This window comes from Petaurus breviceps, unplaced genomic scaffold (assembly GCF_028583685.1).
Source record: "Petaurus breviceps papuanus isolate PSGF00001 unplaced genomic scaffold, PetGlider_PUasm1.0 185, whole genome shotgun sequence".
NCBI lineage: Eukaryota > Metazoa > Chordata > Mammalia > Diprotodontia > Petauridae > Petaurus > Petaurus breviceps.
In genome coordinates, this window is record NW_027185797.1 from 4,991,957 (window position 1) to 5,016,442 (window position 24,486).

A 24,486-nucleotide genomic window follows, 5' to 3' on the forward strand; every position below is an offset into this window, starting at 1 on the left:
TCATGTCCACCTGTACTGTCTCAAGCAATATCTCCCAAAGGCATCTGCAGTTTTTTTTTTTCATATTTGACAAGGATCAGACCCAAGTTATGTGACTTGGGAACAGCTTCCCTCTACCAACCACTCCCCCAAAGATAGGACTGTAATGAATTTGAATAGATAAAGAGTATCAGTCTTAGTATTCCTATCTGATACTCTGTAATTCTTGGTTATTTTTAAAACTCCAAGATAAATGAGAACCACCGGGTGGAAAAAAAAATAGAGAGTGATCATGCCTAACTTTCATGCCAAAAGCTGGCAAAGGCTGGGTCTTTTCTTTAGTACAGCTAAGCTATGATTTGTCTCAATCCACACCGCCAGCCTTGACTCTTCCCTGCTCATGGAGTTCTGCAGCTGGGAGTTTAGTGAACACGTGTGCTTCTACCTAAAGCTGTAATAATGCACATTTGTGGTACTCTCCAGAGACCCCGAGCTCCTAATTGTCTTTCTAGTTTGGCAAGTTTTCTTCATTATGAAGCTCCAACCTTGTGCATGCAGATCTCTGTATGATACCCTCCATCATCACTCTCCTCAGCCTCGGGATGGGGAGCAAGATTTGGCCCAGGTGCTGTTACGTTAGTGTCTCCAACAAGCCCATAGAAGCTGATGTCTTGACTAAATGAATGTCTCACTTCCCTCTCTTCCCCATTGCTAATCATGAAAAGAGGCACTCTCCTGGGCTTTTTTATGAATTTCCAATTTTCTCTTCAAGGAGTCAGTCTGGAGCCCAAGCTGTAGGAGCTGAAGCTGTCAAACAGATGTTGCCTCTTCCTCCACTGCTCCCCATCTGTATTTTTGCCAGCATTCAAAGGGAGGATGTGTGGAGGTAATGAAATCCTCCCACAGGTCTAAGTAATCTTCAATAAACCCCCCCCAGCTTTTAGTACAGACAACTCCTCACTGGGGACTGTGAATACATTCTGCTAGATGTGTGAGCTCATCAATGTGGCTGCTCCCTAATGTAATTCAGATTGTGATCCCTCCAAACCTGCCCATCCCATGCCACTCCTCAAGGGGTCCACCCCACATGTGGGAGGCCTTCCTCTCTTTCTCACGAGACCTCAAGGAGTCCAGTGGAATAAACCAAATCATGAATAATGAAGAATTACAAAGATTTTCCTTCTCTACTAGCCTAGGAGACAGTTGAAACAACAAAAATGTTGATGTAGGACTAACAGTACTGCCACTGATTCTAGAATATCTGTTGTTCATTTGGCAACTTATTTCCTTCCTGAATAAAGTGATTAATGTGGGACAGATTGCAGATTATGTGGTGTGGAGGTGGTGATAACATGGTAAAACTTAGAAGATGGGGAGATGGTTGTGATAGGGGTATTAAAGCTGTAAGGATGTGTTTGTCCTAAGAAAACTCTCCCCAACCTTTGTAACTCTCCAGAAATACCCTAAGTCATGAGCCAGTCACTCCCTGATGTTTCCCCTGCCCCCCCCCCACACAGAGGGAACCCACAGAAAGTTTCTGTTCCAATGCCCATCTACATTCTAAATATATTAGTTAATAAAAAAAGCAATTTTTGATAATAGGTGAGACCAGATGTCACACCATAACTTTCTTTGGTCATGAATTTCTACTAATGCTCATTAATGCATAGGATGTATAAGAAATGTACATTAATCAGGAACATCAAAAACTCAACAACTGCCAGATTATTCTGTCATCTAGGGAACACCAGTGCAAAGGAACTATGGAGAGGCAAGGAGGCAAAGGCCACCTACCACCAAGAAGGTAGGAGAAACAATGGCAAAGATTTTTTTTTTGGCCTTACCCTGGAGTGGTATGTAAGGCAGCCTTCGAACACGCTTACATCCTCATGGCCCATTAGCTCTGCTTTTCCTCACTCCTTGCTTCTTCTTGCATGCTGAACCAGATGCTGGAAAACAAAAGAGAATGACTGATCAAGGAACCAGCCCATCTATTCTACCAACATGAAACAATTTGTTACTTGGGGCACTTCCAAGTACAAACATTAAAAGGGTGTGTTATGTCTGGACATAAGTGTCATGGAAAATTGTCACAAATAATCCCAAAGTGGCCAAAATTTCCAGAATATATTTGGTTCAGAGACAAGATAGGATTTCATAAAATTTCAGATCTGGAAAGACCCATAGAGATCATTTGGTTCAATCTACTGATTTTACAGATAAAGAAACAGTATCATTTATACCCTGTAGGTCTAGAAAAAGAGGCAAGGCAGTCATGTGTCAGGAATAGAGGGAGGGTTAATGATGGAAAACTTAATGATCACACCAATATCTATGCAATGCAAACTCCTAGCACATGGGGTAGGTTATTCTGTGTAACAGTCTTGACAAGAATTATAAAAAATGAGGGAAGTGTGGAGGAGCTGGTCTCAGCAGGAATCCACTGAAGGACTGGAAAAATACTGAACCTCACAGAATCCACATCTACTTCATTTCTTCATTCATTCACAAGTGTTTTCCAAACACCGATTAATTTGAAAGCCATTAGAAGTGAGTATTTTTAGTTCCTTGCTGAGGCAAGAATACAACCCACTCTGATACCAATACAGATACAAACTTGAAGAGAGAGAGAGCTCACTGTGGTCCAGAAGTCTGGTTGGGAAGTTACTTGTAGTCATTACAAAAGGAACTAATGGTACCAAAAGTTGGAAAACCAGGTTTAAAAAAAATTAAGGAATTTTGATGCAAAGTTATTATTCAATGAATTATTAACTATTCATTAAAATTATTCTAGACTTCAATGGCTTATATTAGCCTAAATTAAATAAATACCCTGCCCTACCAAGAGGTATTTTTCTGTAGAAGATCCTGGACAAGTACAGAAATATTACTCAGAACAGCCCTGAGAGAAATATATTGGTTAAAGCCACTCAGTAAAATAGGGGCAAACTACAATGGGAAGTCTGAACTTGAATCTGTCTCCATGGTGAAACTGTTTTCAAGCTTTTACATGAAGGGAAATCATCTAAGAACAAGGTCAACAGACACAATGTCTCACATGCTGTGTGCCCCATTGCTACAAAAGTAGCACTGTACATATAAATGTGCTTTGGATACATTGTCTAATTGTCTAAGCTCTGAGCAAATATTACAAATGGAAAATCTCAGGTTACATGCTTTAGCAGAAGTTACATGCTTTAGCTAAAGTCACATAGCTAATAAGTGGTGTAGGTTAGACTTAAACTGAAGTATTTTTACTCTGTCTGGTGCTATTTCCATTATGATATATCTTTTAATTTTTAAGAATAAAATATAAAAAAGAAGGGCAGCCCAAGATAAGGGGGAAAACTATTGGACTGGGTTCTTCCACTAAATCATTTGTGTAACTTTAGGTTGGTCGATTGTCAGTTTCTGTGTCTAAGCTTTTTCTACTATAAAATAAAGAAAGTGGGCTAGAGGGTTCAACATTCACCCATTCCACAAGTGTTCAGCTACATGCCAGGCCCCATGCTAGATGATGTGAAGGACATACAACAGAATAAAGCCTCATTCTTGCTCTTGGGGACCTTACAGTCTAACGACAAAGGCAAGACATGTATACAGATAATTAAGAAAAGGCAGGGTATAAAAGGACATATAAGAAGTGCAGACAAAATGTTCTGGGACGTGACTTCTGTCCAGGGTGGAAGTGAGAAGGAAAAAAGAGAGAATGCTTCACAGCAGAGATGGCATTTGGAACTGAGCCTTTGAAGGCTAGGTAGGAATTCTGAGGTTAGCTAGTCCAACCAATACCCAAACAGGAATCCTCTTTGCCACTTCCCTGACAAGCAGGAGGAAGGAGAAAGGGAATAAGCATTTCTATTTACAAATAGTATCTTACTTGATCCTCACTAAAACCCTGTGAGTAAGTGCTATACAGTATTACCCCCATTTTACATTGAGGAAACGGAGGCAAACAGAAGTTAAATGGCTTGCCTAGGGTCTGCCAGAAAGTGTCTAAGGGCAGATTTGAATAAGTGGTCTTCCAGATTCTGTTTGAATATCTCCAGTAAGGGGGAACCTACTACTTCCTAAGGCAAGTCATTGCTCTTTTGGTCAGTTCTAATTGTGGAGAAGGGTTTTTTCCCTTTGTACATTGAGCCTAAGTCTTCACCTCTGCAAATTGCATCCACCGATTATAGGTCTGATCTCTTGGTTCAAACAGAACAAGTTTGTCCATTTATTATGGCAGTGGCAAGATGCTTGCTATGCAGTTGGGCAAGGCAGAGGGATGACAAAGAATGGGCATTCTGGAAAGAACAGTAAAAGCAAAGGTACAGTGGCAAGAAAACAAGAGCAATGCTTGGGGAATTGAGAACATTCTTCTCTGGCTAAGCTGTACCTTAAGAAAAGAAGAGAAGAAATGAAAGTATGGGGGGAGGCGGAGTCAAGATGGCAGAGTAGAAGCAGGACCTCAGAGGGGCTATGGCTTCTACCTTTCCCAATCAATGTAAAAAAGGGACTCTGAACAAACTTTGGAGCTGCAGAACCCACAAAATGACACAGAGAAGATAACCTCCCGCTAAGGACAGCCTGGCAGGCCGGCAAGAATCAGCCAGCTCCTGTGAGCCAGAGGTTTTAGCCCCAGGGCAGGCCTGATCAGCCACCAGCAGGAGGGACTCCAGATCAGCAGCAGCTGTGGCCATCTCCAAAATTATCAACACATAGATGCAAAGGAAAAAGTAAGAGGTCAGTGCGGTCTGGACTTTGGAACCCAGTAAGTGAGAGTGTGTGGCTTTTGCCCCCAGGGCGGCACAGCCAGCCAGCCGCCACATGGCAGCTTCAGCTCCTGGCCTGCAGAGTGTAGGGGGACCAAGTGACCAGTTTGAGGAGTAATCACTCTTGCTTTAACCTGCTTGGATCTGGATTGCAGTATAGGGTAGAGGTCCTGGGGTGTGTGTCCAGCTTGCCAGAGCATGTGGAGGCCTCAGAGAGGGTACCCATCTAATAGCTCTGGCAGCTGAGAAAACCCCAGCATTTGTGATGAAAGCTCCCCTGTCTGGTAGCAGAGTCATACTGTGGCAAAAAACCCAGGGTCAAGTGACTGAGGGGCGACATGACCAGGCAAAGGAAACAGAGCAGACAGAAGATTCCAACATTAGACTCCTATTTTGGGGACAAAAAGGAGCAAAGCATGGAACAGGAGGAAGACAGTGAAGTCAGAACTCCTGCACCAAAAGCTTCAAAGGAAAATACGAGCTCATTACAGGCCATAGAGGACCTTAAGAAGCAGATAAGACAAGTGGAGGAAAAATTGGGGAGAGAAATGAGAATGATGCAAGAAAATTATGAAATGAGAGTCAACAGCCTGACTAAGGAAAATAATACCTCAAAAAATAGACTAACTCAATTGGAAAAAGAGGATCAAAAAAGCAATGAGGAGAAGAATGTCTTAAAAAGCCGAATTTGCCAGATGGAAAAAGAATCTCAAAAGCTCAATGAGAAGAATCATTGCTTCAGAATTAGACTGGTGCAAATGAATGCTAATGACTCTTTGAGAAATCATGATGCTGTTAAACAGATCCAAACAAATGAAAGAATAGAAGGCAATGTGAAATATCTCATGGGAAAAACCACTGACCTGGAAAATAGATCCAGGAGAGAGAATTTAAAAATTATTGGACTACCCAAAAGCCATGATCAAAGTAAGAACCTAGAAATCATCCTCCAGGAAGTTCTCAAAGAAAGCTGCCCTCATGTTTTAGAACCAGAGGGCAAAATAGAGGTTGAAAGAATCCACCGATCACCTCCTGAAAAAGATGCCAAAAAGAAAACTCCTAGGAATATTATAGCCAGGTTCCAGAATTCCCAGATTAAGGAGAGAATATTACAAGCAGCCAGGAAGAAACAATTTGAATATTGTGGAAACACAATCAGGATAACCCAGGATCTGGCAGCTTCTACCCTGAGGGATCGAAGGGCTTGGAACATGATATTCCGGAGGTCAAAGGAGCTGGGATTAAAACCAAGAATCACCTACCCAGCAAAACTGAGTTTCATGTTTCAGGGGAAAATGTGGTCATTCAGTGGAATAGAGGACTTTCAAGCATTCTTGATGAAAAAACCAGAGTTGAATAGAAAATTTCACATTCAGATACAAGAAGCAAGAGAAGCATGAGAAGGTAAAGGTACACGGGGAAAAAAAATCATAAGGAACTTATCAAACTTGAACTACTTACATTCCTACATGGAAAAACAATAATTGTAACTGATGAAACTTTTGTCAGTATGAAAATAGTTGAAGGGAATAGAAATATATATATATATATATATATATATACATATATGTCTATATATGAGGGTATATGGGCATATGAATACATATGTAAATGTGTGTATATATGTTTACAGGTATACATAGATAGAGGGCACAGGACTAATTTAACAGGAAGGGATGATACTTAAAAGGTGAAATTAAGAGACGAGAGAGGAATATAATGAGAGGAGATGGGGAGAGACAGAATGGGGTAAACTATCTTATAAAGAAGAGGCAAGGGAAAATGGTTACAATGGAGGGGAAGAATAGGAAGTCAAAAGGGAATGGGTCAACCTTATTCCCATTGAATTTGGCTTGAGGAGGGAATGAAATACACACTGAATAGGGTATCTCACTCTACAGTAGAGTAGGGGGGAAGGGGATGAGAGGGGGGATGATGAAAGGGAGGGCAGGCTTGGGGGCAGGGAAGTTGGAAGCATCCATTTTTGAAAAGGGACAGGATCAAAGTAGAGAATAGAACAAGTGGGAGGTGGGATAGGAGGAAGGGAAATATAGTCCATCTTTTACAATATATCTACTATGTTATTGTTTTGCATTAGCTACACATGTACAACCTATACTGAACTGCTTATCTTCCCAGTAAGGGTGGTTGACGAGGGAGGAAGGGAATGAATCTGAAATTCAAAGTTTTAAAATCAAATGTTTAAATATATATATGTGTGTGTGTGTGTGTGTGTGTGTGTGTATGTATATGCTATTATTAATACTATTTTACATGTAATTGGGAAATAAGATATACAGGCACTGGGGCATAGAGATCCACCATGCCCTACTGGAAAAGTCAAAAGGGGTATGGGAGAAAATATGGGAGAGAGCAGACTGGAGGAGGGGATATCCTGTGGGACTACTATTTTGGGGTGGTGGGTAGGGGAAAAATAAGGAGAAATTTTTAAACTCAAAATCTGGTGGAAATGAATGATGTAAATCAGAAGTTAATAAAGCATTTGAAAAATGGGGGAAAAAAGAAATGAAAGTATGAGTGGAGAGGCAGGTTGAAGACAAATCATAAAGGGCCTTAAAATCCAATTAATGAGCTCAACCCCTGGGTTGACTACTCAGGTCAGTGGATTACTCTGAATAAAGCATTTTATAAATCTTAAAGCTCTGTATGTGTGAGCTGTGGTGGTGGTGGTGGTGGTGGTGGTGGTGGTGATGCAATTAAGAGCAATTGAGCAGGTGATATAATTCAGCTGTGTTTTATTTCCATTATTCTGGTGAAATTAAATAGGATGGGTTAGAGATGGACAAGAACAGAGGCAGGGAGGTCAGCTAGACTATTACTACAATAGACCAGGAGAGGTATCAAGAAGCCCAGAATCACAGTGTAAATAAGAATACAAAGGACAGGATAAGAGAGGGAGGAAAAGAGAGATCACAGAGGTAAAATAAACAAAACTTGACAATGACTTGAGTGTTTAGGATAAGCAAGAAAAAGTAGCATAACAGAAGAGGAGAAAGAGCGCAAGCTGGCTTGCCTTTGAGGAATCGTACAGAACTTTTAATAAGCTATAGTTTCTCCCAGAAACAAAGGGCCATCACTCCAACACCAATACTCTTCTAAGGATACTGCATGGCTTTGAGTCATGGAACCCACTTGTCTCCAAAGAATGAAACATAGAGGTGAAGCAAAAAAGGAAAAAGCATGTGTATGCCCCAAATAATACGTTTGAGCCTTCTGGACTGCCATGAACAGAAACAAGAGAAGTGGTCTCCACTTTCTCAGGGAAGTAGAAAGTAAGGCCTTTTATAAAGTAGGATGCAGCCTTTGTGTGAGAAAACTGCCACAGAGAATACAATAGGAAATAAACTAAAAAGGAAAAGAATAATTGTCAAGTGCCATTTGTCCTAGTTAAGGCTTATCAGCTTAGATGTGAGATTGGCTTCGAGACTTTCCCCCAAACACCACTAAGTATGCTTGAAGAAAAATTAGAGAAAGCAAAGGAGAGTGGGCTTTCCCCATGACAGCGGAATAGAAAGTCAAGTAAATAGAACAAAGAGGAGAGGAATTAGAGAGTGTAAGCAAGGCCATCAAAGAGACTGACAATGGAATCCACAATGGGTAGAGAGGGAGATGGGATCAGAAAGGAGCTGATGGGCTAGAGTGGACTGAAATTCTAAAGGCTGCAATGAGGCAGGAACCAGGGTTAGTAGGGGGAGAGGACAGATGGTTGTGGTCAGATACATGTCACAGTAGTAACAGAAGACAGCCAGGACTAAAATGGAATGAAAATAAAAGGCCACTGCTGAAAAACACAAGTTAAATGAAGTCAAGAATTGAAAAGTTATTTTAATCCCATGTGGATAGCATCAGAAGGAACAAGGTGGAATGGGAGTTAATATTTGCTAACTATATGACCTTAGACAGATTTTTAGAGCTCTGTACCCCCAAGCAACATCCCAGGACTTTATCCACTAAATCCTAGATGGACTGCAATCTACTCTGGAGGAAATTTGACACCCTGATGAAATCACAAAGCCTTCAGACATTCACATTCATACCTGCAAGAGGGCCACCTTCCAAATAGAACTTCATAGAGGCCTTGGATAGACTTCATTTGAATCAAAGAATTCTAGAGATGGAGAAGCCCCATTAAAATGACCTTGCAGATGCCATTCTCCACCAAAAATTCCAGGAGTCAAAGATTTCAGATTATCTTCAGATATACTCAGTCCATTGACTCAATGTCCTGCTCACATCCCTGGTTGCCCAGCAATACCCACAAATTAGATAATTATACTTAGGAAGCTTCTAGTTTTAAAAATCTCTCTATGGAGAATCAAGTTTAAGGAAAGCTCACAGCTCCAGCTCCAGCTTGCTAAACCTTTCTTAATCGAGGAGATTGTCCTGAGGGATATCACAATTGCTTCAGGGATTCCCAGCATCCTTGATCCCCATCATTCCAGCGATGTAGGTAAACTTCCCAAATAATGATCTTAACCACAGGAAGCTACTTTCAAATGTATCTGAGTCTGGCAATTTTGGACATGACAAACACAAACATTTGTTTTGCCTGATGACAAATATTTGTTATGAGGGTTTTTTTTTTCTTTTTCCATTGGGAGAGAGGGAAGTAGAAAAGAGAGAATATAAATACTTATTTTAAAATGTTTAAAATAAAATATTTAAGTAATGTCACCCAAGTATGGGAGAAAATAATGTCTATTGCCCCTTCACATTAATTTCTTTTCTCTTTGTTGAAACATATGAAGGACTGAGAAGCCAAGGATTCTTGATCTAGGGTCTGCGAATTTTTTTACAAAATATTCTGATAACTGTATTTCTATAAAATTGGTTTATTTTGTAATCTATGTATTTTATCTCTTACAACATTATTCTGAGAAGGGATCACTGAATTTCACCAGACTGCCAAGGGGGTTACACACTCCAAATGTAGTCTTATATTCCCATCACCAGAGTATCTTCTTAATGAGAAATTCCTGGAGGCCTCAGAAATACCTCAGTATGATTGGAGATAGAGCCTCAGTGCTGGAAAGGACCTGAGACAGCATCTTGTCTAATCTCTTCAATTTACCTAGAAGGAAACTGAGACCCAGAAAAAGTGTAACATGCCCAAGGTCACATAGTTAGAGAGAATTAGAAAAGGTTTTGCATTTGGTAAGAGCAGACCTGGGTTCAAATTCCAGTCAGGTAGTTACTACTCATATAACTTTGGAGAGAGACCACACTAGTCCTCTGGGCTTCAGTTTCCTCTTCTGTAAAACAAGGAGACTGAATCTCTAGGTAGCTTCCAGGTCTAGATCAATGATCTCACTACTAATAATAATTGCTGACATTAACATAATATTGATTTCATTTGATCCTCATAACAACCATCTATAAGAGGCACTATCATTGTCCCCATTTTGCATATGAGAGACTTATATCTGAGAGAGCAATTGTCTGAGGTGGGAAGTGAATTCAGATCTTCCTGAGTTCTAATCCATTGTTCTATATACCAGGCTGAGGCAGGAAAAGGCAAATAGGCCAGAGTGACAGTGCCCACTGACAGCCCACACCCTCACTTTAAGTGCTGACCTCAGCAGTGGTAGCAGCGATCAGATCATTTAGATAGGCACAGAAAATGAATCCTCTAATGAGTCCTGGACACTGCTGAGTCAAAGACATGAACTGCCCTGGAGAACTATTGCTGTGAATGAAAGGCACCATTACCCCAGAACCATGCTTTGTGCTTGGGCCAAACTTATGACGAGTTCTGTTCTGTAGGACCCTGCCCTTCAATGCACACCACTGAGAGGCTGCTATGAGACATTTCTTTTTCTTAAAGAACATTTCTACCAAATTCTTTCCAAATGATGGGGCTTCTAGAGAGCTGCTACCAGGCAGGAGTTGAAAACTTCCTCCAGTCTAATGAGGTTAACAGAATCATTACTCGACCTTTGGGGTCAGTTTTTGCTATCCTGAACAGAAAGTCAGCAAATTACTTCCTTAACAGTTTTCTTAAGTGTAAGAGTTTGGGGTGCTATTAGGAATTTTATAGGGACTTTGAAGGGAACACTTTGTAAATGATTCTCAGTTTCCTACAGAAGCTAGCCTTGTAGTAGAATGATGCCATATTCCATATTTGCAGTAGCAGGATTTTTCCTAATGTTTTTGCATTAATAAGAGGCATTATGGTACCATTCAGGGGGGCAATAACTCTTTTATGTATATTTGACTCCTCTGGAAGCCTGACCCAACCTCTAGACCCTATCATAGAATCATTCTTGTAAAATGTAAGAAACAAAACATATGGAATTACAAAGAAAAACAATTCAATTGAAATTCAATTATCAGAATTTTTTTAGCCAAACAAGTTTAGACCCCAGGTATAGTGGGTAGAAGGCCAGGTGTGGATTCAGAAAGAATTGAGTTCAAGTCCTGCCCCTGACACATTAGTTGTGTGACCATGGCCAAGTCAATTACTTCTCAGTGTTCCAGGCAATATAAGATACAAGGAAAATAAACTTCTTTATTTCTTGGATAAGAAAAATAGCTTTATAGCAAAAAGAAAAGAGGGAAAGAGAAATAGATGCTCCTTCTATGACCAAAAAAACGTAAACAAACGTGTCCTTCCTTTTTCCAGAGGATACCTATAATGATGAGGTCACAAGTCCCACCCACTCCTTAATTGCTCTTTCCTGTTTTCAGAGGACACACACACACACACACACACACACACACACACTATATGCCTTCCCTAGGCCTCTGATGCTTGCTTAGGCTTGAGTTCTCAAGTCATAAGTATATTTTCAGGGACATGCCCAGATTTGCATATTAGCTTTTGTGCAAAGAACAAAAAGCAAAGGAGATATTTAAAACTGCAATTAAATCCACTGTAATGATATTAACCTTATGGTCAATTAACCAACAACAGGACTGCAAAATACTATGCTAAGAACACTTAATCATCATTTGCTATCTCCTTCCCCTGCCCCCTTCCCCCCCAAAGATACAGCAAATGAAATAACCAATCATTCATTTTCTGGGATAGCACCCATTATTTCAACTTGTTAGCTGCTGCTCAGTCTTTCAGATGCATTCTCCTTGTGGCTCTCTCCAACAGAGGGCTGACACAGCTTTTTTTCTTTTTAATCTTCTGGACATTGCACAGGGCGGCTTTGCAGGACTACAGCTGGCCAATTATCCTGTTAAAGCTCCTAGTGGAATTCCCAGAGACAGCAGTGCCATCTACTGGTGGGGAAGGCAGACCCTAACACCTCCAGGCTTCTCAGATCAGGGGAGCCTAGGATTTAGGGAGGGCTTCAGCTTAGGTTGCTGGCTTTGTTTCATCTCCAGCACATTGCTAGCATAGCTAAGGCTTAAAAGCACCTTTCTGAGCAGTACAAGTTACCTCCAGAGGGGCCTCTCATGCAATAAATGGCTAGTCCCCTAGAGTCATTAGCATCTCGGCGCTGAAAGGAACCCTGCTGGTCATTTGAGCCAACCCTCCCTGCCCCATGTATGAATTCCTTCATACAGTTCGAAACTAAAGTAAACACAGGCTAAGCCATAAGTAATTCAGCTCTTCCTGTAGAGAGCCTTCTTCCAAGCCCCAACCAGGAGAAAGTGCCAGATTTACCCTCTCTTTGACTTTCCTATAGCATTTTCCTCCATTGACTTCCTCCACCATATTCCCCTCCTACCTGTAGAATCTAAGAAAGGGACTCAAGAGTCATTCTCAACTTGAGTTATTTATGTAAGTGGCCACATATTCTCTCCCAAAGGGGAAGTGATTCAGGAGGAAGGGTAGATTCTCATCTCTGGCATTCCATCTCTCCTTCCCTGCCCCCAACCCAGGGAGGAGAAATCCCAGAAAGAAAAGCCTTCTCATTATTGTTACTTTCAAAGCAGCACTGGAAGGCAGGTCTTTGGTGGGCCAGAGACCAGATTCTTGTCCAGTTGGTCAAAGAACCACATAGTTTCGTGTGTACATTACAGATCTAAGGATGCCAACCCTTTGGGTAGTGTTCACTACTGAGTCCCTCCTTTTCAAAATGAAGAAATGGTCTAGAGATATTCTCTAAGATCCTCCCCTTCTCTACCATTCAGTGATTCTGAATCAGTCAAGTTTTAAAGAGAATTTATCCCAACTTACTATATTTGGGGCAAGAAACTACATTTTGCTTTATTAGTAATAGGCTGTATCTTCACTTTAATTTTTCCAGTTAAGATTCATGGCAACTAATTGGTTCTTTGCAATTTCCTTTTTATCCCTCCACAGAAACCAGTCAAAAGTTGTTGCCTTCTCTGGATAATGGTGCCATTAAGCCAAAAGCCATAAGATCTGATCTCTTTACCAGTATCAAGAGCTCTACCTTCCCCTAATTTTCCCTAATCTTGGATATCATGGAATCTGTAGGCATTTGGAAACCGGGAGTGTATCATGTGTCTAATGGAAATCAAGTTATTTCCTGGATTTAGAAAAAAAAAATAGGAAAGAGCAAAGAAGAAGAAGAAAAATGGGAAGGGGGGGGATTGAAGCAAGCAGAGAACTGGCATCAGACAGTCTCAACTATCCCCCTCTCCCATGCTATATTATGTTCTAACTGTATTATTCTCAAAGTCTAAAAATGAAGTAAAATCCTCATAAAGTCAGTAAATAGAACTGATTTCTATCAGTTATCAGATGAGCTCAAGGTTACCAGTCAACCAGGTGAATCCCCAAAGAACTTTTATACCTTCCAACTAGAGTGCCAGCATGGAATGCCCCTTCTATTGTGATAATAGGGAAATGGGAGAGTAGAGGCAAGAAGGTGTCACTGGTACAATTCTCAATCTGTTCTTTGTACTTAATTTTAGTATCAACTGACATAAGATGTTCCCCCAGCTCTTTCTAGGGACCTCTTCGGAGTGACCTCTTATGGAAGCCAAACAGCCTTTTCAAATCATATTTAGAGGATTAAAGAGGTCTGACTAATTCAGACGTTGGCTTTCCCCTCCTAAACAGCCTGTAAAGGCTTTGAATGGAAGTATTGAACTGTCAGTGTATGTAGGGCCAGGAAAGAAAAAAAAACCCTCAGCTAACGGGCTCTCCCCCAAATCCTCTCAAAAAGAAAAATCCCTGAACAGTGGCATATTCTGCAGTTCACTGCAGGCATTTTTCTTCCCACAATTTATTGGTGACAGCTCCTGCCATATTTATCTTTTTTTTTCTTTTTCTTTTAAGCCTCAGCCTTTCCTTTAGATCAGCTCCACCAATATTCAATTATTTTTTTGTGGCTTTAAAAAGAGAGTGTCCTGCATCCCCTCCTTCAGAACCAAGATTTAATATAGGTAAAAGTATGAGAAGCAGCTGTCTTGTGCGCTGTGTACTCTCTTGCATGTGCCTAAGTATTTGCATGTCGTCTTGCCCATTAGAATGTGAGTTCCTTGAAGGCAGGAACTGGGAACTGGTTTTGTTTTGTTTTGTTTTGTTTTGTTTTGTTTTTTCTTTTTCTTTGTATTCCCAGCGCTTAAGCACAGTGCGGCACAGAGTAAGAGCTTAAGGAATGCTTGCTGACTGACTGAGGGCACTCCATCAAGCTTGGTTAATCGGTGCTAGGCTTTAAGACCTATGGTAAGCAAACTGTCTTATTTTTTCTTCCCTCTCTGCACAGTTACACTTCAGATTCAGCATTACTCGAATTCTCTCCATTTGCCATAGTCCTGGATCCCCTGCCTCCCCCAGCCTGTATGTCTTCCCGGAGCACCCGCAGCCCCCATGCACTTTGCAGCGAATCAGGCAAAAAGTGACATTCCATCCCTCCGTGCCCAGCCGTGCCCCTCCAATTAAGAATCGCCTCTCGATCTGCCGCCAAAGACAGGGAAATGGTTTTTTTCTGGCCACAATTCCCGGTCCATCTTTATCAATTAAGCCACCCAGTAAGATGCAAACCTGACAGGGCTGTTATTTTTAACTCCACTGCAAGCTTGTTGAGAATGTAAAAGCCCCCCACCTCCGGTTATCAACAAAGGCGGCCGGTTCTGTTGGAAGCTGAGCTGGGCGGTGGAGTTGGCTTTGCACCTGAAGCCACATTAGATTGGGCCGGGGGCGGGGGGGAAGGCTGCAAATAAGACGGGGAGCCAATGCATTGAATTACACTCTCCGGCCTGATTGCATTTTTGCATTCCATCTAACGCAAAAATTGCACTCTTTTGAGTGAAAGGCGAACAATGCTCGCCCCCCCCCCCCCCCCCCCCTCCCCCCCCTCATTCATTCATTCATTCCCGGCGGCTAATTTATGAGAATAAAGAGCCGTGGTTCTCGCTTACCTCGGTAGAAGTGCAAATGCTCTCGCAGACAGCGGCGACGGCGGAGAAAGCAGGCAGCAGCGCTCAGCGCGCAGACAGACGTGGGCGCTCGCGCTCCCTCACACACAGACCCACATTCCCAGACGCGCGCGCGCACACACCAACTACCGGGCCCTCGGAGCCCGTCTGCAGCCCGGGAGGCCGATAGCACGTGTGGCCTCGCCAGCCGCGGTCACGTGCAGGCACCGGCCAATCGCCGGGCCCGCCTCCCCCTTCCCCCCCCCCCCCCCCCCCCCCCTTCCCCACACTCCGCACTGCCACCCCCGGCTCCTCCCGTGCGCTCTTTGCCGAGCGGTCTCTCGCTTCCCGGAGTGCTTGCAGATATCCCTGGGGACGTTGTCCCTCGGCTCCTAGCTCGCTGGGGGCAGACACAATGGGGAGCCGCTCCATTCCTTGTGACTGGACGCTCGGCTCTCGGTCACTGGCTCTGAGCGGTGACCAGAGGCTGCCTGCCCGAGCTCTGGGCTGCAGCCACGGACAAAGGGAGCCCCAGTGCGGAGCGCAGCGCAGGAGCTGTCCCGAGCACTACGGCCCCTGCATGTCAATGAGGCCAGACTGGTGCAACTGACAAGCCGCGTTATTAACCGAGATTAAAGGCAGCGTTTGCAAAGGCTCTATTGGATTAGTTCTCATTGCACCTAAAGGAGAAGTCCTCCCTTCCACACTCTTCGAGCAAGGATAGCCCTGGCATCAGCCACCTCCGGGTCACTCTTTCAGGGCGGTGGTCTTTTAATGCCTTTAAGCATTGGAAAGTGCTCTGGCTCCAAAACTCACCTTTGACATTTTATATACATATATGTATGTATGCATGCCCTTGGGCAAGTCTCTCCCGTAAAAAGAGATTGGGGGGGGGGGGGTGAAGTAGAAGGCCTCTGAGAACCCTGCCATCTCTAGATCCAGGACCCTGGCAAAGAAAAGCTACAGATCTGTAAAGTGAGGGGCCTGAGGTCACTCCCAGTCAGTCAACCAATAACCACTTTTATTTTCGTACTGTGTGCCAGGCACTGTGCTAATCACTGGGAATGCAAAGAAAGGCAAACGAGAGTCACCGCTCTCACAGAAGGGACAGTGTGAAGGGGAAGATATCATGCAAATAACTATACATAAACAAGCCATCTAGAGAATGAATTGGAAATACTCAGCAGAGACAAGAATCAAGAGGGATTGGAAAAAGTCTTCCTGTAATAGATGGGATTTTACCTGGGACTTGAAGGAAGCCAGGGCTCTAACTTTACATTTCTGCCAACTACCCTATTGTCACTGCCTCAGAGGGCCTAAACAGTGGGGGTGGGTGCTGGGAAGTATATCCAGAACTTTCCAAAGGGCCTTAAAAAAAAAAACCTACTTCATCTCTTACAGATCTAAAACTAGAAGGTTCTCCCAAGACCACCTCCTCCACTCCTCAAGTTTTACTGATAAAGAAAGTGAGCTCCAGGAAAACTAAGTGCCTTGCCCACTGTACAGGTAGCAGCAAAGGGAAGATTTGAATCCAAGACCAATGACTAGACTCTAGTTACTAGTCTATGCCCCAATGCCTGTATATCGTATTTACCAGTTACATGTAAGATAATATTAATAATAGTATATATATATAATTTTTTTAAACATTTGATTTTAAAGCTTTGAATTCCAGATTCATTCCCTTCCTCCCTTGTCACCCACCCTTACTGGGAAGATAAGCAATTCAATATAGGTTGTACATGTGCAGCTATGCAAAACATTTCCATAGTGGATATATTGTAAAAGGCTGACTATTATTTCCCTCCCTCCTATCCCACCTCCCACTTGTTCTATTCTCTACTTTGATCCTGTACCTTTTCAAAAGTGGGTGCTTCCAAATTCCCTCCCCCCCCAGCCTGCCCTCCCTTCCTTCATCCCCTCTCTCATCCCCTTCCCCACTACTCTCCTGTGGGGTAAGATACCCTATTTAGTGTGTATGTCTTTCCTTCCCTAAGCCAAATTCAGTGAGAATAAGGTTGAGCCATTCCCTTTTGCCTTCCTGTTCTTCCCCTCCGTTGTGACCATTTTCCCTTGCCTCTTCTATGAGATAGTTTACCCCATCCTGTCTCTCCCCATCTCCTCTCATTATATTCATCTCTCACCTCTTAATTTCACCTTTTAAATATCATCCCTTCCTATTAAATTTGTCCTGTGCCCTCTATCTATATATACCTGTACACATATATACACACATTCACATATGTATTCATATGCCCATATATCCTCCTATATAGACATATATATGTATGTGTGTGTTTATATGGGGGCCAACTCTTCCCCCCATTTACAGATAACGAAACTGAGGCTCTGGTGAATTTACTGACTTGTGCAAGGCTAAAGAGTTAGTGGGTGTAAAAGGTAGGATTTGAACTTAGGTCTTCCTGAGTCTAGAAAGTCCAGTACTATCCTGTGCACCACCCTGTCTCTTCAGGCTAGGAAGCAACAACTCAGTCTAGCACTTTGGTGCTTTGAAATGGAAACTGGAAGCAACAGCAACTTGGATGCTCTCTCTGAACCATGATGAAGTTGATGATGCCATCAAAAAGCATTAAACCTCCATCTGCACTTGTGCTAATTAATGGACAGTTCTCCTGCCTTCTCCTCAACCTCCCTGACACCTACCCCCAACACTATCAAACAGAACCAGAGAATGATAAATTTAGAACTAGAAGGAACCTCCAAAGTCATCTAGCCCAGTTTCTCCCCTTTTCCAAATGGCAAAGAGGTTAAGTGATCTGCCCAAGGTCAAGTAACAGAACAGGAATTTGTACACAAGTGCAATGACTAAAAATCTGTCCACCATACCAAAACAACAAAAGACAACCACAAAATGGGGATGGGGACACAAGGTCCTACAGTCCCTTGGCCAATTCACACAAATATTTGAAAATATGCCAATAGGCTACAGAAAATCTCTTTGCCTGGAGGATTTAAAATTAGCCAGCAATTGTTTAGTTCCTATAGATGCAGTCCAGTCTTAAGAACTCACTTGGACTACAAAGGTAATCAGCTCACCTTTGTATATTGTTCTTCAACTTGAATATTTTCTGTAGTGTTACATTACCTCAACATTGTTCTTTGGGGCTGTTTTAGCTTTGCCATGTCATATATCACTAATGCATTTCTAGAGGCAAAATCCACATATCTCTAGTCCCTCAGGCCCTTCAAACCCAAGTGATCCAGTGTCCCAACACAGAGTTTGGAGCAATCATTTCACATTATTCATCAAGGTGATCAAAAGACCACTTAGAGAAACCTCGGTCCTCTTTAGTCACTCCAGGTTTACTTTTTACATATCCTGCTTATACAGAACTAGCAGTTAATCCTGCTTAGCTGGCAATGAAATTGATATTGCCAAGAATGCTAAGAGCTTTCATTTAGCAAATGAAGTCGAGAGTTTTGTCAGATATCCTAAACCTAGCCCAGCATTGTTTTCTGGCTATTGTTGGAGTAGGGGAATGTCTAAGCAAGATGATGGTATGTTTCAAGCCTTAAGGAAGGTTTTTCCTTGTTCATTATTTAGCTGTCAGATCAATAGACTTGATCAGGGAGCCTCTGGCAACATGTCTGCTCTTACACAAAGAAAAAGAAAGCAATTTGCAATATTTAGCTGTACCATCCAACCAAACCTGAGCCAGGACCCTTGTGTATTACAGTGTAAATCACTAATTACAACTCATCAAGGTTTCTCACTCAGAAGCTATTGTTATTAGTAAATTGGAAACCTTCAGGACCTTGTCCTGAGTTGAAATTCTAGCCCTAAAAGAAAAAAACAATCCGAGAAGAGCCCTCTTGCTGATTTTTTTGTATCTGTAAAATAAGTAACTTTCTGGTAAGAATTCTATAGTAATAGGGGCTGAGAATATGGTTTCATTTCTAATATTTCATTCCTGGGAGTTCCCAGTACTCTCAGGAAAGGAAACTGAGGCAACGTTCTATACCAGTGCAGGACTGCACCTTCTCTGTCACTTGTGGTCTTTAGAGATTTGCCTAGGGCACTGAGAAGTAAATCACCTCAGGTCACACAGTGAGTAAGGGTCACAGGCAGAACTTGAAATCAGGATTTGGACTCAAGAGGGTTCAGACTTCCAAGCCTACAAACCTAGACAACTAATTCACTTAGCCTCTCAGAGCTTCTTCCTTCACCTGCAAAATGAGGGTAATGATACTTATAATGCCCACCTCACATTTTTGTTCCAAACACCTTAATGCTCTGTGTAGATCACAGATCCAGAGCTGGAAGGGGTCTTTGAGGCCTTCTACTCCAATCCAACTCATTTTACAAATCGTTACTATGAACTATTGGTGTTAACCAATCGGAAATTTTCAGGGTTATGTCCCAAATTTAAATTCCAACCCACTAAGGAAAAAATTCAGAAAGAGCTCCTTTATTGTTTTATCTGCAAAATAAGCAAGTCTCTAATGAGGGCTGTGTTTCCTTCCATCAAGAAGGCAAAAACCTGTTTGGGCAGGATGTATACAGACATCTGGGGGGGGTGTGGAGGCATACTTATATCCCAAGGAGGAAAACAGAAAAGGATGAATGCAGATTTTGTACAATAAACAAGAAGCTAAATTTGGAGAAGAGTGATGCTTCGTTATACCCCCGTAGGCTGGGAAGGGAAGGAGAAGGGAAAGGGGGAAGGAAAGAAAAGTATAGAAGGGAAGGGAAGGGGAGGGGAAAGAAAGGAATGGAAAGGGGAAGGGAAAGAGAAAGGGCAAATGGAAGGGGAAGAGAAGAAACTCTAATACTAGATGATAACCTTGAGACTGATGAGGAGTGAGTGAGACGCCTACTGGGTACCCAGAGGTGAGGCTACAATGTCCTAGCTCTACAGCTAGAAGGGCCATTAATGGTCCTCTAGTCCAAATGCATCAGTTTTCAGATGAGAAGTCTGAAGTTGAGAGAGATGAAGTCACTTCACTTACACAGATGGTAAAAGGCAGAGCCAAGATTCAGACTCAGGCCTTCAAATTCAGTGTTCTTTCCACTGTGCCACACTAGCTGTTACTATGTTTCTGATTATACTTTTGTCAAATTGTGTGCCATGAAACATAACATTAACTATAATCAAAGGCTCCTGTTTGACAGTGAGGGTAGAATTTGGTACCCCACCCCTAAGAGTATTATGCACAAAGATTTGACTAGATCACATAACCAGTTTCCATTACAGCAAAGTCTAAGGGAGTCTTAATTCTTTAGTTGTACTAGAATTTTATTTGTACCAAGTGTATCTTGAAATAAGTGGGTTATTGGCTAGGACTTGGAAATCTTTCTGTTACACAGAGGTTTTCATTGGCATATAGTTGTAATGAGATTTGACCCACATTGTAGTGGATTGGTGTGACTGCTTCTGTACTCTCTGGCATCTTGCTAAAAAGTGTGACATCATTTATGACACGAGAAAATATGGGAACCCAACGTGTGAGCCTGCAAACTAACTTTCTTCCTGCTTTGACACTTACTTTTAAAAATATATTTCACAACATTCCAATGGGGGGAGAAATTTTTCTCACCTTGTAAATTTGTGTATCATCATCCAGAACAGAAGAAAGACAAATTTCCCTGGCATTTAACTAGCATAAACTATATAATTTATAAAAAGAAAAATGTCTTTATTTTCTCCTTAAGTGATAATATTACAATAGAAAAGAAAAATGTATAAAACCTGGGTGAACATGACTTAAGGATATGAATTTTAAGATAGAATAATGATGCCAATATCAATTATCTTTATAAGAGTAATCAGGTTTCAAATCATAATGTGATTAGATGGGATATGTCTGTGTTATAATGTGATGTGTTAGCAATATAATATAAATAAGTGTACAAGTTATGGAAAAGAACTTTCCAGAAATCTCCCAAAGACTGGTGATGTATCAACAAACAAAAGATAGAGAATGAGATATAAACCCAGTCTCCATTAGCCAAGTCCTATGTGCCAGCATAATTAGATTCACTCCATACATCTGTAACAATTGCTACTGTTTTTATATTCCCTAGCAAGAAATAGCTTCCCTAAACTTAATTGATTTCATTCATGAAGGCTCACAGATTACCCGAGATTCCATTGGCCATCTGTTGTGTAAACAGAGGCAGAGTAACACTTTATATATCTGTGTCTATGTTTTAATTACTGGTGCTTTTCATTTTCCCTCTCTGAATCAATGTGTACAGATTCAACCTTAGTCCCAAGGGATTTCTTGGATAATAACATGATTTTTGAATGGATATTTCATAAACAGCAAGTAAAGTAGGACGGCTGAGGATAGATGGATGGCAGTACTTAAAGCTTTATCAGTGAAGGATCACCTAAGAGATGTTGTCAAGGTTACCAGTTACACCAATGGATCTGTGATTTCATCAATATGGGTTCCCTCACAAATAATACAGATGGAAACCCAGTCATACCTATCTATCTTGTGCAACTCTTATCTCTGAACTACAAATTTTCCAAAAGGGATCTCCAATATGCTTAGAATTTCCACTGACATTGATAGATACCAATGGAATACATAAAATATTTCCCAAGTATACAGCATATACTCTTACCCAAAGATTAATGCATCTTCTTCCCTCCTACCCCTGCCCCCAGGTATTAATTTCTTTGACTTCATGAACTTAAGAAGTGTTAGAGTAGGGGGTGGCTAGGTGGCACAGTGAATGGAGCACTGGCCCTGGAATCAGGGGGACCTAAGTTCAAATCCAGCCTCAGACACTTAACACAAAAAAAGCTAGCCATGTGATCTTGTGCAAGTCACTTAACTCCAATCGCTCTACCTTCCCCCCTCAAAAAAAAAAGTATTAGAGTAAACATTTTGCAGGAAAAAGTGCTGTGAAATCTCTGTAGCTGACCATTCTAGGTTCACATAGCATGAGGGTAACAATAAGGGTTTATTTTAGACCACCTGAATATAACAATGAGAAAGGAATGGAAAAATCAAATGAGATCATGGAAACTGTAAAATTAAGAGAACAAATAATAATAAAAGGTCTTAATTATCCAAATACACTCGTGAATGCTGACAGTAGATATAAGTGAGGTTCCTAGATCATAGTAATCACACATTTATACTTGTTTATGAAGAGATAAGGGAAGAGAACACATGAAAGCCTCATGGTATGATGGAAAAAATGCTGGATTTGGAGTCAGATGAAATGGAGTTGACTCCCAACTATGTCATTTACTAATTATGTGATCTTGGGAAAGTCATTTAAACCCTCTGGGCCTGAGTTTTCTCAACTGTTCAATAAGGGAGTTGGACTAATTGATCTCAAAGGTCCCTTCCATCAATGATGAACACATAATGGATTCAAGGTCAGTCTTGAAGTCAAGAATTCCCAGGTCCTGCCCATGATACCAACCACATTTAACTTCTCACTGTCTCTAGGCAATCCTCTAAGACCCTAGGTTGTTCAGTCAATTAATAGACATTTATTAAGTACTTCTTGTATGCCAAGGATAGTGATAGGTCCTGGGTAGACAAAGACAAGAGAAATTTCATCTCTACCCTCAAGGAATTTACATTCTAGCCAGGGGAGTCACTATATATAGAAGGTATAGAATGGATACAGTATAATTTAGGGGCTAGAGACACTAGCAGCTGGAGGGAGCCGGGAAGGTCTCCAGCTGCTGGTGGCACTTAAACTGAGCTCTGCTAATCTCTATTTTTCTGAAAAGATTTTCCACACTAGGAAATTCCCCCAGAGTGGTGAAAGAACTAGATAATCTCAAAGATTCTTTCCACTATGATTCCATGTGAAGAAATTTATTGGACTTGGTCTTTAGAAATTGGCTCTGGAGGAGACAATGAGAGAACCATTCACAATCCAATTCAGCAGTTTAGTTTTGGGGGGAGAGGGCGGGTAGAGGCAAGGCAGAATATATAAGACATCCATTATGTGAACATTATATTTTAGAAATAGGAACTGTTATCAAATTCAGGCATTAGATAGAAGTCAACTGCATTTTTAAATAAATAGAACTTTTAGTAGAATTTTTAAATAATAAGGAAATGGCCCATGAGAAGCTCAGAGATTATTTTAAAATCCCTTATTGGAAGCCCAGGAAAAAGTCATAGAATTCTGGAATTGGAAGTCCAAACTGAAACAGAGTGCAGTGATGAGGAACTCACTACTTCATGAGGCAATCCACTCCATTTTTAAAAGCTCAACTTGTTTGGAAGTTTTTCCTTGGATTGAGGTGAAATGTGCCTGTCCTAATATATACCTAATGCTCCTAGTTCTTCTGTCAGGGGAATTTTGTGACAATAAAAACTAATAAAAGGCAGCTTGATGTAGTAGATAGCAAGTCAGCTGTGGTATCAAGATCCTACCCCGGACTTTCTCCCAAAGTTGAGTGACATTGAGACATTCACAACCTCTCAATGCTTCTCAGGCAGCCTTCTAAAACTGCAAATAGCGGGGTCAGTGCTGAATTGTATAGGTGAACAGGGCTCCCCCTTTGGGTATTATATACATCTGTGAATATACAGGTTCCTGGACAGAAGTGCCCCGTATCAATGAAATCACGGAAAGCCAGTGAACGTGAAGACAAGAAGAGAGGAAATGGGGCATTATGCATGAGGACCAATAGGGATGAGTTATGAGGCATTGTATCAGACATTATATGAGGCATCTGTTCAACTGATCAAAAAAAGTGGCAGATTAAGTTTTTACATTACAGCACCAATAATTCTATTATTAAGCAAGCTGTGTAAGTTAAGACATATTTTGTTTTTAACAAGATGAGAAAACTAATATTATTTCAGGAAAAATTAATTATATATTAACTAAATTTCCCATACAGAGGGAAAAATTTACATTAAATGAAATTGTTTCATTTACAGCTAATTATATTTTCTTTCTGAAATAGAACAAGGGCTTCCTGAGGAGGATGCTTTTAAAATACTCTTCTCGGAATTCAATCTTCTGCTATATTTCCTTATAAACTGATGAATGAAAAAGAACTTAGTGAAATAGCTCTTTGATGAGTTGGGCAAAAAGCACAAGGGAATTTATTCTAATCTTCTCACTCCACCCTCCTTTCCCACCCCCAAGGAACACTTGAAATTTCAGTTTTGAAATAAATAATAAACAAACAAAACTCAGCTCTCCCTTTCTGCTCTCATTCTTTTGTGATTTTTTTTTCATTCCCTGGATTGAAAAAAGCTCTTCCCTGATCTTGAACAGGGTAGAACATTGTCTCCCAGGAGAAATAATACTAATGATTCACATTTATAACACACTTTAAGAAGTACAAAGTGCATTCCTCACAACCTTGGGAGATCAGCAGTGCAGATACATTTCTTCCCATTTTATAGATAAGGAAATGAAGCTCTTAGTGGTTAAATATCAGAATCAAGAGTCATGCTCGTTTTTCTGGGTCCACATGCAGGG

At 41.3% G+C, this 24,486-nt stretch overlaps 1 protein-coding gene and 1 long non-coding RNA gene across 3 annotated transcripts in view; both read right to left on the reverse strand.

Moving 5' to 3' along the window:
* Nucleotides 1-15,239, reverse strand: part of LOC138161622 (uncharacterized) — a 180,053-nt gene extending 164,814 nt beyond the window's left edge. For both annotated transcript variants that reach the window (XR_011168410.1, XR_011168411.1), the window contains exons 1-2: nt 15,048-15,239; nt 1,824-1,928 (exon numbers count right to left, since the gene is read on the reverse strand). This is a non-coding gene — a long non-coding RNA (uncharacterized lncRNA). The remainder of the gene's footprint in view (nt 1-1,823; nt 1,929-15,047) is intronic.
* The window catches only part of ACKR4 (atypical chemokine receptor 4), a 781,696-nt gene that overhangs the window by 372,589 nt on the left and 384,621 nt on the right, over nt 1-24,486 (reverse strand). The window lies entirely within an intron of this gene.